Source organism: Crocodylus siamensis, chromosome 5 (genome assembly GCF_052110815.1).
Source record: "Crocodylus siamensis isolate JL-2025a chromosome 5, ASM5211081v1, whole genome shotgun sequence".
NCBI classification, from domain to species: Eukaryota; Metazoa; Chordata; order Crocodylia; family Crocodylidae; genus Crocodylus; species Crocodylus siamensis.
The window spans coordinates 168,743,160-168,758,534 of record NC_143399.1 but is presented as its reverse complement, the minus strand read 5'-3'; the positions used below and the strand labels follow the sequence as shown (position 1 = coordinate 168,758,534).

Here is a 15,375-nt window from a genome sequence, read left to right as displayed (position 1 = left end):
AACTCAGGATACCTTCATTAAAATATCATTAAGGTTCAGTCCTTTAAAATATGTTGAGCTTCACCATGGAAGACTGAGCAGCCCCAATGCCCATTGTCTCTTGAGTGCCTCTTACAAATCAATATGGCACAGAAGATAGGACAGTAGACACAGTCAGGATGCCTACATTCTAGTCCTACATCTATCATTAGCCTGCTACATGCCCTTAGGGAGCTTACTTTTCCTGTTGCCCTGCTTTAATTTCCCTTAATTAGTTAACTGTTCTAGCCACAATATTAATTACTTCACATTCATACAGAAATCCTAACAGAAGTGTGGTCCTTGGTACTACTGCAATACAAATAACAGAAAACAACAACAGCAAGTGAAAATTCTTCATTCCTTGCAGGACAGTCCTGCATTATATAACACTATCCATTGGTATTTCAACACTGGCCTCGGTGACAGTGAGACTGGACCAAGTTGTCACAAGTAATAGGAAGTTGGTGGATTTCGTTTTTGAATCCCTAGAACTAATGCGCCTTGGCAGAGCAGAATGGGTCTATTCTCTTTATTATCCTGTTACTTTTATTATATGAAAGTAGTGAGTCAGATTTGTCTCCTATACACAGGACAGTACAAACACAGAATTCCTGATATAAAAATCATTATAATGGAAAGTCTAGTTCTTAAGAGAAGTTTCATTCTATTCCAGTAGGAAGATGGGACTATAAGTCTGCAAAGCACTATGTAGATTATTTTGATGGCTCTGGCTTTATTTTGGCTATTTTTCTAATGATTGAAGATGGTCAGTTTTGTAAAGACTAAACATTGAGAAATAGTTTTAAATAGCAGGTAATTTATTTCAATGGACAACATAATTAAAGGATTATACCCTAAAATAATAGCTCAACCCTGCAAGTCAGTTCTCAGAGATACTGACTTCCTTAAATTCCCATTAAGTGTCACAGACCTCAAGAACAAACTCTTATAAATCTAGTTTTTCATCCAGTCAAAAAAGTTCACTAACCATATTTTCCATTTCAGATAAATAATAATGTTTTAAGAAACTGTTCACTGTTGAATTAGTTGTACTAAAACATGGCAGAAAACCAGACTGCCATCTAATTTATGATGTGTTCTGATAAAAACATCAGAATTGTACTCAGTCAGCCTTTTGCAAGTCCATTCAGCCTACTCTCTCTACGTATATATTATATACATACACATACATTAATAAGTGCCACTTACTATATAGAGAGGACTTTAATATTATTAAACATGATGTCTGGCTATCACCCAAAACTGAACAATGGAATTGTGCTACTGCAAACTAGTATTAATCCAATTCAGATTTTGCTACCTCAGATTCAACTCAAAACTGGCTGGCACTCAGCCATAAGTGATAATGAATTTAAGAAAGAAAAAAAAAAAAAAAATCAAACAAGAACCCCAACACCCATCCCTACCCCCCATAGCAAAATATTGCCACTTTTGGCAGTATGGGTATTTTGCCACAGATTTCAAGAGGGCCAGGATTTAATTCCATATAACTTAATGCACACTTTTCTTCTATGTATCTGTTATTTGAAGTGTTAAGTTTTGGTTTATCGAGAATAAACAGCTGTCAACCAACATGACAACAGCAAGCATCAAAGATAAACTTAGTAAGGGTCACCTACTGCTATAGGTTGTAAAATGTCTAAAATGAAACATTAGCTCTCATGCATTTAATTTAGCTTCTCTGCAAGTACGTCTAGAATCTTGAGCAGTAAATTAAATTCTCTTTTCAGTGAGACATTATCTACAGTTTGCTGGTCAGAGAGAAATATGTTATTCAGCACCGAGACATTCACAGCGTCAGAAGGACTGTCGTTTGTTCTATTTGACCAAATAAAAAGGATTCTATGTCCACTTAACCCATCTTAGAAGATTGTGGGGGGGGGGGGGAGATTTATTTTAGGTACTTGATGAAATAAACCAATAAATAAGATGAACATGTTTGGCACATTGACTTGGCCACCTCATTGCCAACTCTTCCCATCCTGCCCATCAATCACAAGCAAACACACACTTCTATGAACATGGCCAACTGGAGTATTCTTCATGTCTAGATAGCTACCTTAAACTAGAGGCCTGCAAAAATAAAGATATACAAAGTAATACATAATGATTGGACTACACACACTTGAGCTTCACGCTCATCCCCTCCCAGCATGCTACTAATTAGGGTTTCATTCTTTCAATCCAAAAGTATAATTACCTGACACAAGATACAGAAACTTAAAACGCCATCATGGTTTCAATACATAAATTAATAAATAAAAACAAAAAAAGGACAAAAATTACCTCCGGCCAAGAACCCAAGGCAGCACGAGAACAGAAGAAAGGCAAATGTTCAGAGACAAAATACTAAAAAGAAGGGACTTGCATTGAAGGGGGGGATACAAGCCAGGGCAGTTCTTATGAAGAGGTGAGCTCAGGGGCCGAAGCTGGTACAAGATGGTTGGGCAGGGATGGTCCTGCCTCTGGCAGGGGTTGGACGAAGTGACCGCAAGAGGTCCCTTCCAGCCCCACTTCCCTAGAATTAGCGCAGGAAAGCCCCTGCCCGTTCTTTGTGTCACTGTACAAACACTCGCCCCGCTATTACATGGCATCTTTAACACGCCCGTTTGTAAGTGGTAACAGCCCCCCCCGAGCACCGGCTGGCAGGCGACCCGCGCGGCACCGGGCGACCGTTTGAACCGGGAAGTGAAGGACTCGGGGCCACTCCAGCGCCCGGGAGGGCCAACTGCCGCCCGCCGGAGCCCGCGGAGGCGCCCGCCGGGCTGCGGGACCCGCCCCCGAGGGAGGCGTCGGCAGCGCCCGCCCGCCCGGGCACTTCAGACCCACCTGGAGCGGGCGGCTCCCCTGCCGCGTCCGGGCCCCCGGCCCCGGACGAAGCAGCGACGCGGGGCGAGCGCCTCCACTCACGGTCTCGCGGCGGCTGCTCCTCAGCCCGGCATGGCCCCGCGGCAGCTCCGGCGCTGCACGCCCGGCCCCGGGGGCGCATCCGCCTCGCTCTGCAGCCGCCGAGCCCGGTGCAGCCGCGTCTCCGGCGTAGGGTGGGGGCGGGAGAGCCGCAGCCGCTCCTCCCCGCGCCGCCCGGTCCCGGCCGGGGAGACAGGCGGCAGCCGGGCCAGCCGAGCCCCGCGGCGGCTTTAAAGAGGAGGGGGCCCCGCCTCGGGGGTGGGAGTGGGCACGGGCCAGGTCGGGCAGGAGGGGCTCAGACCCCGGCCTCCGTCCGAGCCGCTTCAGCCATCTTACGAGAGCGGCGGCGGGGCGAGGAGCGGGCGAGCGCCCTTCCCGCCTCCAGCCAGCGGGGTCGGGGCTCCGGCAGGGTACAGGCAGCGGCTGCGGGAGATGCCGCTCCTCTGGGCAGAAGATACTCACGTGGGCACGGGGGAAGCGGCGGGAGCCCTTCTCGTGCCTGCTCTCTGCCTCCACGAGCAGCATCTGAGGTGGACGAGCTGCGGCGGCAGGGGCCGTGGGAGACCTGCAGCGGAGTCACCCCGTGGTGCCAGCCCTCTGACACGGGGCATCCGCATCCACTCATTCCTTGCCTGAGTGGAAGAAGCAGAGGCTAAACGCCAGACCACTGGTTTTACCCCAGAACAAAAATAATGACCCTGGGATCCCACAGACACTCCCACTCGTCCTCCCACTTGAAGTACCTGGGGGAGATGCCCCCACGAAACTGTCTATCCAGGTTAATTCTTGGTAGCTGCCGTTCAAGCTACTTCTGTAAACCATCGTCCAGACCTGCTTTGATGCAAGTCAACAGCCTGAATCGAGCCCGCTTATACTCTGTGTTATCTCCCACCAGCCTGTAACATCTTCCAAGATAAGACTCCTTCTGTCTTTTTTTTGTTTCAACGTTTCAGTATGCACCTAATATTTCACTAGACACTACAGAAAAGAGAGACTGATTTTAGTGGTGGTGGTTAGGACCTACACCTGTGAGGTTCCCCTCCTCCTCAGTTTTCCTCAGGCAGAGGGAATTCATCTTGGGTCAGCCCATCCTAAATGAAGCCCTAATCACTTGGCTCCTGGATAAAAAAGAAAGGCAGTACTCCCATACCTTTCATGGAAATCAGCCTCTCTTTCTCCATTTGCTTTAGCTGAACGTATTTGTGAATTTGGATCAAATTCACAAATAGATTCAGGTCAACTGCAACCACATTGTGTGCGCACATTAATAAGTTATTCACCAGAACCAGAAAAAAAACACACTGCCTAGATACATTCTCTACTTAACTGAGGCATCCTTGTTACTGGATAGAGTCAAAACAGTGGGCCAGGAAAAAGGAAGTCCCAGCTAATCTGCAGAGACCCTGGATTACTTTAACTCAGCCCTGCAGGTGATTAGATATCATCATTGGAGTTGAATTGGCTGATGTTTGCAAATTCAGTGATGTTTTCCCAATAAAAATATTAGATACATATTTTTCCCACTATTCATTTATCTGCATGAAGTAATATTTCACGGGAAAGAAAGGAAAATAGTGAATGCTCAGCCAACTACATTAACAAGATATCTGGAAATGAAAGATGCATAAAAATAATCTCTTCCCATTTCTAGTAGTAATTTTCTGTAGGCATTTTTTTTAGAACATAATACCACATATATATATTATATCAATGTTTTCATTTGAACTCCTCAAATCATCTTTTTAAAATCCATTTTTCCAGCTTCCAAATTTTCCACTGCAGATAACAAGTAATGGGACCTCCTATCAGCAAGTGGCCATGGGAAGCAAGGAATTTTTCAACAACCTGCTCAAAAAGGTGGCACCATGCTGGCGGAGAACATCATTCTACTAGTCTTGCTCTAGAAGCAAGTTGTCTTTTGTCTGAGGTAAAGTATGTCCACAGCTGTTTTTAAGTCCCATAACTTGTATTTCCAGTGTAGAGCATTTTCCCTAATAAGTGGGAAGTAGTGTATTAAAGCATCACTTTCTTCTAAATTAAATCTTTTGCTTTAAAGTTTTTGTTCTTGTGAACCTGTACAGAGGTGCTATGAATCCATAAAAATAGGCCAGTTGTGCCATCACTGCTCAGTTTTCTCAAGCAGGGGTATAGTTAAATTGGGGATGGTTTTCGTTGATTATAATATTGCTGTTCTGAAAACTATGAGTTGGTGAGAATCTTGTCAGGACACATTACTGTCTTAGGAAAGCTGTGAGGAACAGCAGCAACAGGTATTGGAGGTATTCAGAAAACCTAGCAATGCTACAGGATGTTTAGAGTAGCAATGGAGTCTGTAAATACCAAGATAAGTGAATTGCTTCTTCTTTTTTCGAGGGTCACAAGGAGACCTCATACTGGCCATGGCTTGCTAAAAAAGATATAAGCGGGGTACAGGCACCACACTTGCAGCAGCACCCCCAGAACAAGAGGTTCAGTTTCTTACCTCTTGCTTTGCTGGTGGGCTAATCTTATCATTTTATGTATTGTTCTCTGCCGCCTCATTTTCAGTGCTTTGGCTAGAAAGTGTTGCATTCTTCAAGCTCTATTTTATATGCATTTCAAATCTGATTTTATGTTGCACTATTTTTTTGCATTGAGCACTGTACATCGGCCAAAATACATCTGTCATCCCATAATGTGGAAATAGCTCTTCCAAGTTTTTTTCTTCAAATACATTCCCATCTTGGATAACCATTAATTCACAAGACAGCACAGATCTGCAACTCTTATTCACATTGATTAGCACTCTCACAAGAAGTCCCACTGAGTTTCTTTGGACTATGAGCATGAGTAATTACTACTTAGCGTGAGTAATAGGTGATGATCAGGCCCATATTAAATATTCACTGAAAATCTGTTAACTATCACATGGTAATTTTATTCTGGTTTTAATAACAACACTAGATCATTACAGTTATCTTTGGCTTATTGTGAAGAGTAGATAGCTGAAACAGTTACCCTTCTGAGGTATTACTGTTTGAAAATCCAGCTCTCAAATTGCTGATTTTTCCTTCCTCCCTTACTGATTTTTCCCCTTCTCCCCCAGCTATCAAATAAGCCAACTTAAAAAAATGGTATAGTTGTCTTTCTATGGCTTACTCAGTACCATCTTCCCTATACAATTACAAGATTTATTTAAAAACTATATATTTTGTCTGTCTTCAATTGTAACACATGGGACCTAATCAGTTCTCATTCAAAACCATGAGAAATGGGTGCTAAAGTATCTCTTGTATGAAGACTTAAAAGTACTCTCAAAAAGGAGAAGAATGTCTTTTTAGAGTTCATTTTATACTCCTTGAAATTACTAATTGGACTAAAGAGTCGGGGATGAAAGGGCTGTTTATTTAGAGAATAACTTCAGTACAAGTTGTAGCAGTTGAAATACAGGTTTCACTGTATTGTCTGCAAATACGTCTGCTCTGACCAGAGAGCTGTAGGTAGAAGAGTAGAGTCCAATGTTACTGAGACTGACCTAAATGACACCCATACTGGCAGACATAATTACCTGAATGATTTCTTTTAAGTTAGAATCATAGAACACTGGAGTTGGAAGGCACCTCAGGTGATCTAGTCCACCCCCATGCTCAAAGCAGGACCATCCCCAACTAGATCATCCCAGCCAAAACTTTGTCTAGCCAGGCCTTAAAAACCATTAAGGATGGAGATTTCACCACCTCTCTAGATAACTTGTTCCAATGCTTCACCACCCTCATAGAGAGAGTTTTTCCTAGTATCCAACCTAAAACCTCCCGTGCTGCAACTTGAGACCACCGTTTGTTGTTCTGTCATCTGTCACCACTAAGACTAGTCTAGCTCTCCATCCTCTTTGGAAACACCTATCATGTAGTTAAAGGCTGTTATCAAATCCCCTCTGTTGTCTCTTCTGCAAATTAAATAAACCCAGTTCCCTCAGCCTCTCCTCAGAAGTCATGTGCTCCTGTCCCCTAACCATTTTTGTTGCTCTTGCCAGACTCTCTTCAATTTGTCCACATCGTTTCTATAGTGGGGGGCGCAAAACTGGACACAGTACACCAGATATGGCCTCACCAGTGCAGAATAAAGGGGAATAATTACTTTCCATGATCTGTTGTCAACAGTCCTAATAATGCAACCCAGTATGCTGTTAGCCTTCCTGGCAACAAGGGCATGCTGTTGACTCATCCAGCTTACTGTCCACTGTAACCCCCAGATCCTTTTCTGCAGAGCTGCTGCTTAGCTAGTCAGTCCTCAGGCTGTAGTGGTGTATGGGATTCTTCTGTCCTAAGTGCAGGACTTTGTACTAGTGCTTGTTGAACTTTATGAGATTTCTTTTGGCCCAAACATCCAATTTGTCTAGGTCACTCTGAATCCTAGCCCTACCCTCTGGTACATCTACTATACTCCCCAGCTTAGTGTCATCTACGAACATGCTAAAGGTGCAGTCTATGCCATCTTCCAGATCATTAATAAAGATACTAGACAACTGTCTGTCAGGGATGATGGGGGGTGGGGACAGAGCGCCACCACCCAGCACCCCATGGTGCCACCACTCTGCCTCTGGCCCAATGCCCCTCTGCCCACCCTGCCACCGTCTCCCAGAAATGCGGGGCGAGGGGAGCTTGTACACAGCAGTGGCCACTGACACCCAGTGCCCTGCACTGCCACCGGTCCACATCTGGCCACACAGCATCCCCCAACCACCACTGCCTCCCTCTGCCAGTGGTTGTCGGGGCCAGGCAGTGGTGGTGGGGAGGCGCACAGTGGAGGGGGATGCTGCCACCAGAAACCCCCACCCCATTTCCAATCCCACTCCCCTCTCTGCCTCCCTCTCCCTGCCAGGGAGGAAGGCGGGGATGGAGTGCAGCTACCCACCATCCAATCCTGCTGCTGCCTGCCAGGAACAGGGAGAGGTAAGCTTTTCCTGCTGTCCTCCACCACCAGCAACTTGGCCGCATCCCAGAAGCAGGGGGTGGGGGAAGCTTACCCCACCATCCCCTGTCCCCCTCAGCCAGTACCCCATGCTGCCACCAGCTCCAGGAAGCAGAGTCAGGGGGTGGCAAGGCTAGCAGTGCTGGCCAGCCTGCCCCCCGCCCCCACCTGTTGCCACTGCGTCTAGGGAGCAGGGCTGGAGGTGCGGGGGGAGGGCAAGGCCCCCGTTCCATCCCCACCAACTCCTATCCAGCACGCTCTCGGAGCACTCTGACTACCAAGGCAGTGCCCATTGTTTCTTGTCCTACCCTGGAGTGTCTTGGTGAACAGATGCTCCCCCAGGCCCTGATGTATGCCCCTAATACATTTATAGGCTGCTACCAAGTCCCCAATCCCATGCACTGCTGCAGGCTGGGCACTGACTGGCTAACCAGCAACTCTGTAGGAAAGGACCAGGAGGTTACAATAAGATGAATACAAGTCAACACTGTGCCCTTGTTGAGAAGAAGGCTAACTGCACACTGGGCCACATTAGTAGAAACATTGCCGGCAGATTGAGGGAAGCAATTATTCCCCTGTATTAGGCACTGTGGAGGCCACATCTGGAGTACAGTACTATGTCCAGTTTTGGACCCCCCATTACAGAAAGGATGTGGACATATTGCTGAGAGTCCAGCAGAGGGCAACCAAAATGGTTAGAGGACAGGAGAACATAATTTATGAAAAGAGGCTGAGGGAACTGAGTTTATTTAGGCAGGAGAAGAGAAGAGCAAGGTGGGATTTAATAGCAGCCTTCAAGTACCTGAAGGGTTGTTAAAAAAAGGATTGAGATAGACCAGTGGTGCTCACCCTTTCTGGCTTGTGGGTTAGATCAGTAGTACCCAGGCCATCCAATGGTTGGATCCAGCTAATGGTCCTGATTCAGCGTAAGGCTGTCATGCCAGGGCCTCATCTGTCTGCGCAGAGGCAGCAGAGGACATCCCAGCCACAACTTGGTCCTGTGGTGAAAGGCCCAGCCCCTACCCAGCCTCACAGGGGGAAGAGGACATTGCCTAGCCCCACAGGAGCAGTGAAAGGGGCTTGACTAGACCCCAACCTGACAGCCTGGGGGGAAAAGGTGCAGTGACCAAGCTCCATCCAGGCTTGGGAGTAGGAAGAGGGGTGTATGCCTGGTCCGAACCTGGTTTTTTGTGGTTTGGGAATTTGGCATCAGGGGCAGGTAGCCATATTTATTGCCACCACTCCCCTACCACCAGATTTCCCAGTCCATGAAGAGCCCCATGAGATGGATACCTATGGTTCCATGGGCCGGAATTTGAACACCCCTGAGATAGAATATTCTCAGTGATGTCAGAAAATTGAACAAAGATAAATGGTCTCAAGTTGCATCAAAGGAAGTTGAGATTAGATATTAAGAAAAACTCTCATTTGGAGGGTAGTAAAGCATTGGAACAGGCTACCTAGAGAAGTTGTGGAATCTCCATCCTAAGAGGTTTTTAAGAGCTGGGTAGACACGGACTTGGCTGGGATGATCTAGTTCAGGATGATCCTGCTTTGAGCAGAGAGCTGGACTAGATTACCTCCTAAAGTCCCTTCCGACCTTAATTTTCTATGCTCATGTCCATAATAGAAATAACCTGTGAGAGAGAATTACAAGTTTTGGACAATTCGAGTACAGGTGTTCTAGAAATCTAGGAAAGCAGGGTAAATTTAATATTTTTTTTTGTCACTGCTGCTGTATTTGGATTTGAAGTAGGAAAGCACTGATGACACTGATGAAAATCCTGTAGGAAAGCATTGATGAAAATCCTGTATTTCATTACTAGTCCCACTAGCCATCAAATCTCCCAAGAAGCCTGTGCTTTTGTCTTAACTTTACCCATTTCAAATTTTATGAGTTTTATTTTATGCCATCCTGTTCATGCAAATTGGAAATTCAAGACTTATGTGTTTATCCAACATAAAAAAATCTCATTAGAATGATGCATCTACTGCTTCGTATAATGATGGAATCATTTCACTCAGTTTCTTAATGTAAGGTAAAACATGGGTAATTACATGGTCCTTAACTAAATCTCTGGTTTTAATTGAACACAATATTCATTCTTCAGTTCATATCTCAGGACATTTCTCATGGATCCCAAGAGAGGATTGAGGTTTAAGCAGAAAGAAAAAATGGCTTTGATAGAGAGAGAAAGGGAGGGAGACTTTGTTTGAAGACAAATATTTGATAAATAATTAGGCAGTAGAAAAGGATATGATGAAAATTAATTGCATTCATGGTTTCAAAGGGTAGACAGTAAAGGAATATATTCTGTAGTGTGAAAGTCACGGTTTATTGCTGTTCATGCTTTATTATTATTTTCAGATGAATTATACTGTTTTAATTTCAGAAAAAGTAGTGTTATATATATTAATTTTAAAGCATTGTGAAAATATTAGTAGATGAACAACTGGTGCTTCCTGAGACTGGGGGTGGCACCATTTGTAGGTGGCAGTATCGTCGGCAAGCAAGGACTGCCTACAGGTATCGGCAGTGAGTGGGGACCGCCCGCAGATGCCAGCCACAGTGTCAGCTGCAGGTGCGGGGGAGGGTGGCAAGTGGGGACTGCCTGCAGAAGCCAGCAGCAGCTTAGGCAGCAGCCAGTCTCAGGGGGGGAGGGGGGCATGTGCTCTCCTCCTCCCCCTCTCCCCCACCATGTCCCCCATCGCATCACCTATGATTAGTAGCAAAAAGGAAGGAAAGGGAAGGCAAACAGGATAAAAACCCAAACAAGCAAGAAGGAAATTTTCAAAGAGAGACATTGTGATTCACTTGAGATCAGCAGGTCTTTTCCAGCTAAGCTACAGAGAGCTAATACTCTGGGCCTGCTTTAAGCCTGTGTGTGGGTGTGCATGAATTCTAGACAGAATCCTAACCAAGCATCAATAGGAGAGATTTTCAGCAGAACCTAATACAAGGGGAGCAGCTAGAAAACTACTTACCTAGCACACCTACAGTTTATAAATCATTAAATATTGTACACTACATATAATTTCTCTGGAAACTATGCCACTATCACTTTGAGTTTTATAAAGACCTTTGTCAGGCACATTGCAGAAGTGAAATATGCTTTCAAAGTTATATTAACATAAGCTCTCTGTTAATTCAGTTTATAGTATATTTTTAATGGGAAAAAATTAGTTAGCTGGTTTCCACAACTAATACAGTATTTCACCTAAAAATATGCAAATACCATGTATCCGCATGATTTTGCATGGGTTAAATTCCCCCAGTTTATAGAGGGCCAGCAATTCAAGTCTCACTGACACCATTAAAATACAACTAAAGAGATATTAATTGTACATAGGCTTTGTACAGGTTCTCTCTCTCCAAAAAATAATTCCATCCAATAGCCCAATCCAGTATCACTATCAGGCAGGTAAGTCATGCTTCTGTTTCAATCTTAAGCATACAAGTGGATCTCTTGCACAGATTTTAGATCCTGCTATCCTTTGGGAAGGTACACATATCATATGTAAGTCATAAAATAGGATGAGGGGCCAAATAGTCTCAACCAGGCTGCCTTGAGATCACAATACTAGATGAGCAAACACCTAGATACGATTCACAAGATAAAACTTACAGTTTTCAGATAGGAATCCATAGTGTCAAAACCACTATGTTGTGATCTTTCTGAGTTCTTTGCAAAAAAACAAATTGCTTTAGTACTTTGCCATAGTCAAGAAATGAGTGAAAGCAAAGAGCTGGCATTTTCCAAGGGGTGCCTGGAGTCTAAAAAGTTTGAGAACCACTGGTCCAGTTGTTAAGGTACTTGTCCAAGATGTGGGACAAGCTTCTCTCATGTGAGATACAGGTCCAGACATCTTCTACACTTAATAGTAAATTAACCTAACCACCAAGCTACAGACTTGCCAATAATGCCCTTCCTTTTATAACTGGCCTATTTGTGTCCCTTTGGTTGCCTAAGAAGTGGGGGGGCGGGGGGCACGGAAAGCTGGTGGTGGTGTAGTCAGAAGGAGAATAAACCATAGGGTCAGTGTGATTGGGCACAGCCCTGAAAAGGAGGTGGCTCAGGGTGCTAGATCCCACGCAGCACACAACAGGATAGAGGCTGTCTCTGTCTATTTTATCCAATTACAATTTCTTGTGGCAGACAGAAATTATATTTATTGCACAATCGGCTCCTTGAAAATCACTCTAAAACCTTGCCCAAACCAAATACCATAGCTGCAGAGCCCTCCACAACAAATTAACCTTAATTTATTAACCCCCAAGTGGGGCAACTTCATTAATTTCTGCCTGCTCCAAGTGCAACAGCAGCCTGGCTTGAGCTGCTGTCCCTTGACGGGATGGGGAGAAGGCAAGGGAGGGAGGTCCCTTCTGGGGTTTTCTCAGCCCTGCTGGAGTAGGGGTGGGGGGGGCTGAGACTTCCAAAATGACTTTCCCCTGCTCCCTTACAGAGAAAGAGCTGGGGAGATGCAGAGCCAGGAGTTGAGCCAGGGAAAGATGTAGACTCTCTCCCTGGATCAGCTCCAAATTGAAGCCAATCCTCCACCCTCCTGATCTAACAGCTACTGTCTGTTGGGCTGGGAGGATCAGTCTAACAGTCTCTAACTCATGGCGATTTCTATGAATTACCCTGAGTTAGACCCGGGAGCTACACTTTTGTCTGAGGCTACAGATACATCACTGGGGCTAAATGTAAATACTTCTTACAGACCAAATGGAGACAGATTTGGCTCAAAATATTACATGCATCTGTACCCTGCTTTCTTCCTTATTTCAATATGTTAGGACAGTTGGCACATCTACACGTTCTTTAATTCACTTTTGCTACTGCACATTAAATTTAGTACCTAAAATATAAGGTACTATGTAAAGATTCATTAGGCTTCTCTAATGTGCCCTAGCAAAAGCAAATGCCTTTTTAGTGACACTTAATGCGCAGTAGATTAATTCTATTGCACATAAACATATTAGCACTGTTTTTGCTGTGATGCTTTAATGCTCAGTAGAATAGCCTACTGCACATTAAAGTGCACATATAGACACATTCAGCGATTCTCAGCCTTTTTTAGATTTGAGACACCCCTCATTAGACTTGAGGTATCCTTTGAAACATACCAGCTCTTATCTTTTACTCATTTCTTGACTACAGAATGAAATGAAAGCAATTCTTCTGTTGCAAAGAACTCAAAATATCACCAGAGCTCATAAGGTTTTTGATATCCTGGATTCCTATTTGAAATCTTGGTGTTTATCTTGTGAACCATGTATAGGTGTTTGGACATGTAGGATTGTGCAGCACCCTTGAAAGATCTCAAGATACTCTAGGGTGCTGTGGTTAAGAATCATTGTTTTATTGATATACAGTAGATATATTATTTGTTATTAACATTGAGGAGTTCTATACTCATTCTTTTAATAGGATTGCTGAGTTATTGTAGAAGATTATGCCATTTAGGAAACAAACGGATCCCTCAGGATGGGCATGTAATTAACATAATCCTGTCTATATAATGCAATCTTAATTCTCCTTCATCACTCACATTTGTTACTTTCACTCATTTTGGCATATCTGTAATTTAGTCCAACCCCCACAAATTGTCACGAGACCCACTTTACATATGTGAGTAGGGAGCAGCAACAGTAGGATTACGGGTAAGTGCAGAATTATTCACATGTAGAAGCATTTGCAGGATCAAGCCTGAAATTTTAATCTCTTGGGAAAAGGGATATCTATAAAATGCCTAGCATGCTTTTGAGAGCACTTATGTATGCATGTGTGTGTGCCTGAGTGATGTGAAGGGTGATACATTATGCATCATACAACTCAGTAGAATATAATGCTAAAAACTGGGAAATGGTTTATTGTATTGGCAACTTTTATTTCACAGCATTCTAGTTCTAAATTCCTATTTCTTTCGCTGTTTCTGGGCAACAATTTGAATGGTTTTATATCTGTGTCACCTATAGCTACTACTGATTGACAAATCCAAACACAGACTGTCAAACAATTTCACAAGGCAAAGGTTGACATCCATGGAATCCATTTTTTACCATATATGCAGTGTCTGTCCTTGACTAGGCATTTTAGTATCATTTGTGGAGATAAGCCTGAGGCACACAGTTTGTATCTGGATGTGAACTTCACTGAGGTTCAGGGAGTTTAGGTTGGATATGGGCAAACTATATAATATATAGCTTCAGGTTATGAACTCCCTGTACCTTTGTGGATACTCGGGTTATGGGTTAATGTACAATAGATAAGGTGATACTATTTTTAAGTAAAAAGAAGCTAGAAGCAACTCTGTTTGCCTGCCTTTATCTTGGATCAATGAGGTGGTTAAATAATTGGTTTCATATTTCAACTCTCCCCTTTCCCCTGCCTAAAAAAAAAGCTTATTTTTTTCAAATGAGAGGCAGCATAATCCAATGAAAGCACACTAAATGGCAAACCAGAACATCTGAGTTGTGTTCTTAAACTTAATTCCCCAAGCTTCTATGTTTACTCACACCATTTGCTTGTTTGGCAGCATAGGGATTAGGTGGCAGCTTGACAGAAGGATTTAAGGCTCTGAAGAACCTAACATGCCAGCACTCCTAAGTTTCAGGTGCTCAGTTTCTGGAGTGGACTCTAAAGGCCTCTGGAGAAAAATGCCCTAGGTTCCTTATACAAAGTATGGGAAGTAAGAAAGGTGGTCAAGAAAATCCGTGTGCTGAGTATGGAAGAACCTAGACTTAGCCAGTAGAAAATGCTGAAAGAGTTTGAATCCCTTAAAGTTGGGGTGTGTTTGTAATCAAGGATCCTGGTTTTCTCTGATAAAAAAATTGCAAGTCCTCTGATTAAAAGCTCCAAATAAGTGATTAAGATGAAAAGCCCCCCATGGGCCCCTGGCCCTGCTGGTGCCTCTCACCCTCCACCCACAGCCCCCTGGCCCTGCTGGCAGGGCCATCCTGGGAGGGCGTGGGGGGAAATCAGGGCAACTGCCAGAGGCCCTGTGCTTTGGGCGACCCCATGGAGCTGGGTGGAGCAGCTATGGCCCATCCTGCAGGGCCCACCTAGCTGATAACTCTGTGATGCTGGTGCCAGCACCACCACCGGCTTTGCGCACCACCCCCCCCAGCTTCTTTGTGCCCGGGACCCCATACCCTGCTAAGATAGTCTCTGCCTGCTGGACCCCTTGTTAGAAATGGAATATTGTTAGAAATGCGCAGCTTGCATCTTGCACCTGATAAGAAAGAAATACTGCCAAAGACTCCTTTCTCCCCCAGTCCCGCCTCAGTCTTTCTCATGCTGATTACACTCTCTCCCCCCTCACCCGCCTCAGTCTTTCTCATGCTGATTGCAGGAGCTAAAATTCAATTATCTATGGCCTTGAAGTGTGAACTTTTGGCGAACTGTTGTAGTTTCTGAGCATGCTTAATAAGCTGATGCATATTTACCTCTCCACCCTGCATACTTAAGTAGC

The 15,375-nt window shown here is 44.4% G+C and overlaps 1 protein-coding gene across 4 annotated transcripts in view; it reads right to left on the bottom strand.

Moving 5' to 3' along the window:
* Positions 1 to 3,479, bottom strand: part of CALCR (calcitonin receptor) — a 304,212-nt gene extending 300,733 nt beyond the window's left edge. The window contains exon 1 of one of the 4 annotated variants that reach the window (XM_090047025.1): positions 3,412 to 3,479. The gene's annotated coding sequence lies outside the window, so the exon portion shown is untranslated. Of the gene's footprint in view, positions 1 to 2,871; positions 3,343 to 3,411 lie in introns of those variants that run through there. The other 3 variants (XM_090047027.1, XM_090047023.1, XM_090047024.1) reach the window with 3 other exon arrangements.
* Between the last annotated feature and the right edge of the window lie 11,896 nt (positions 3,480 to 15,375).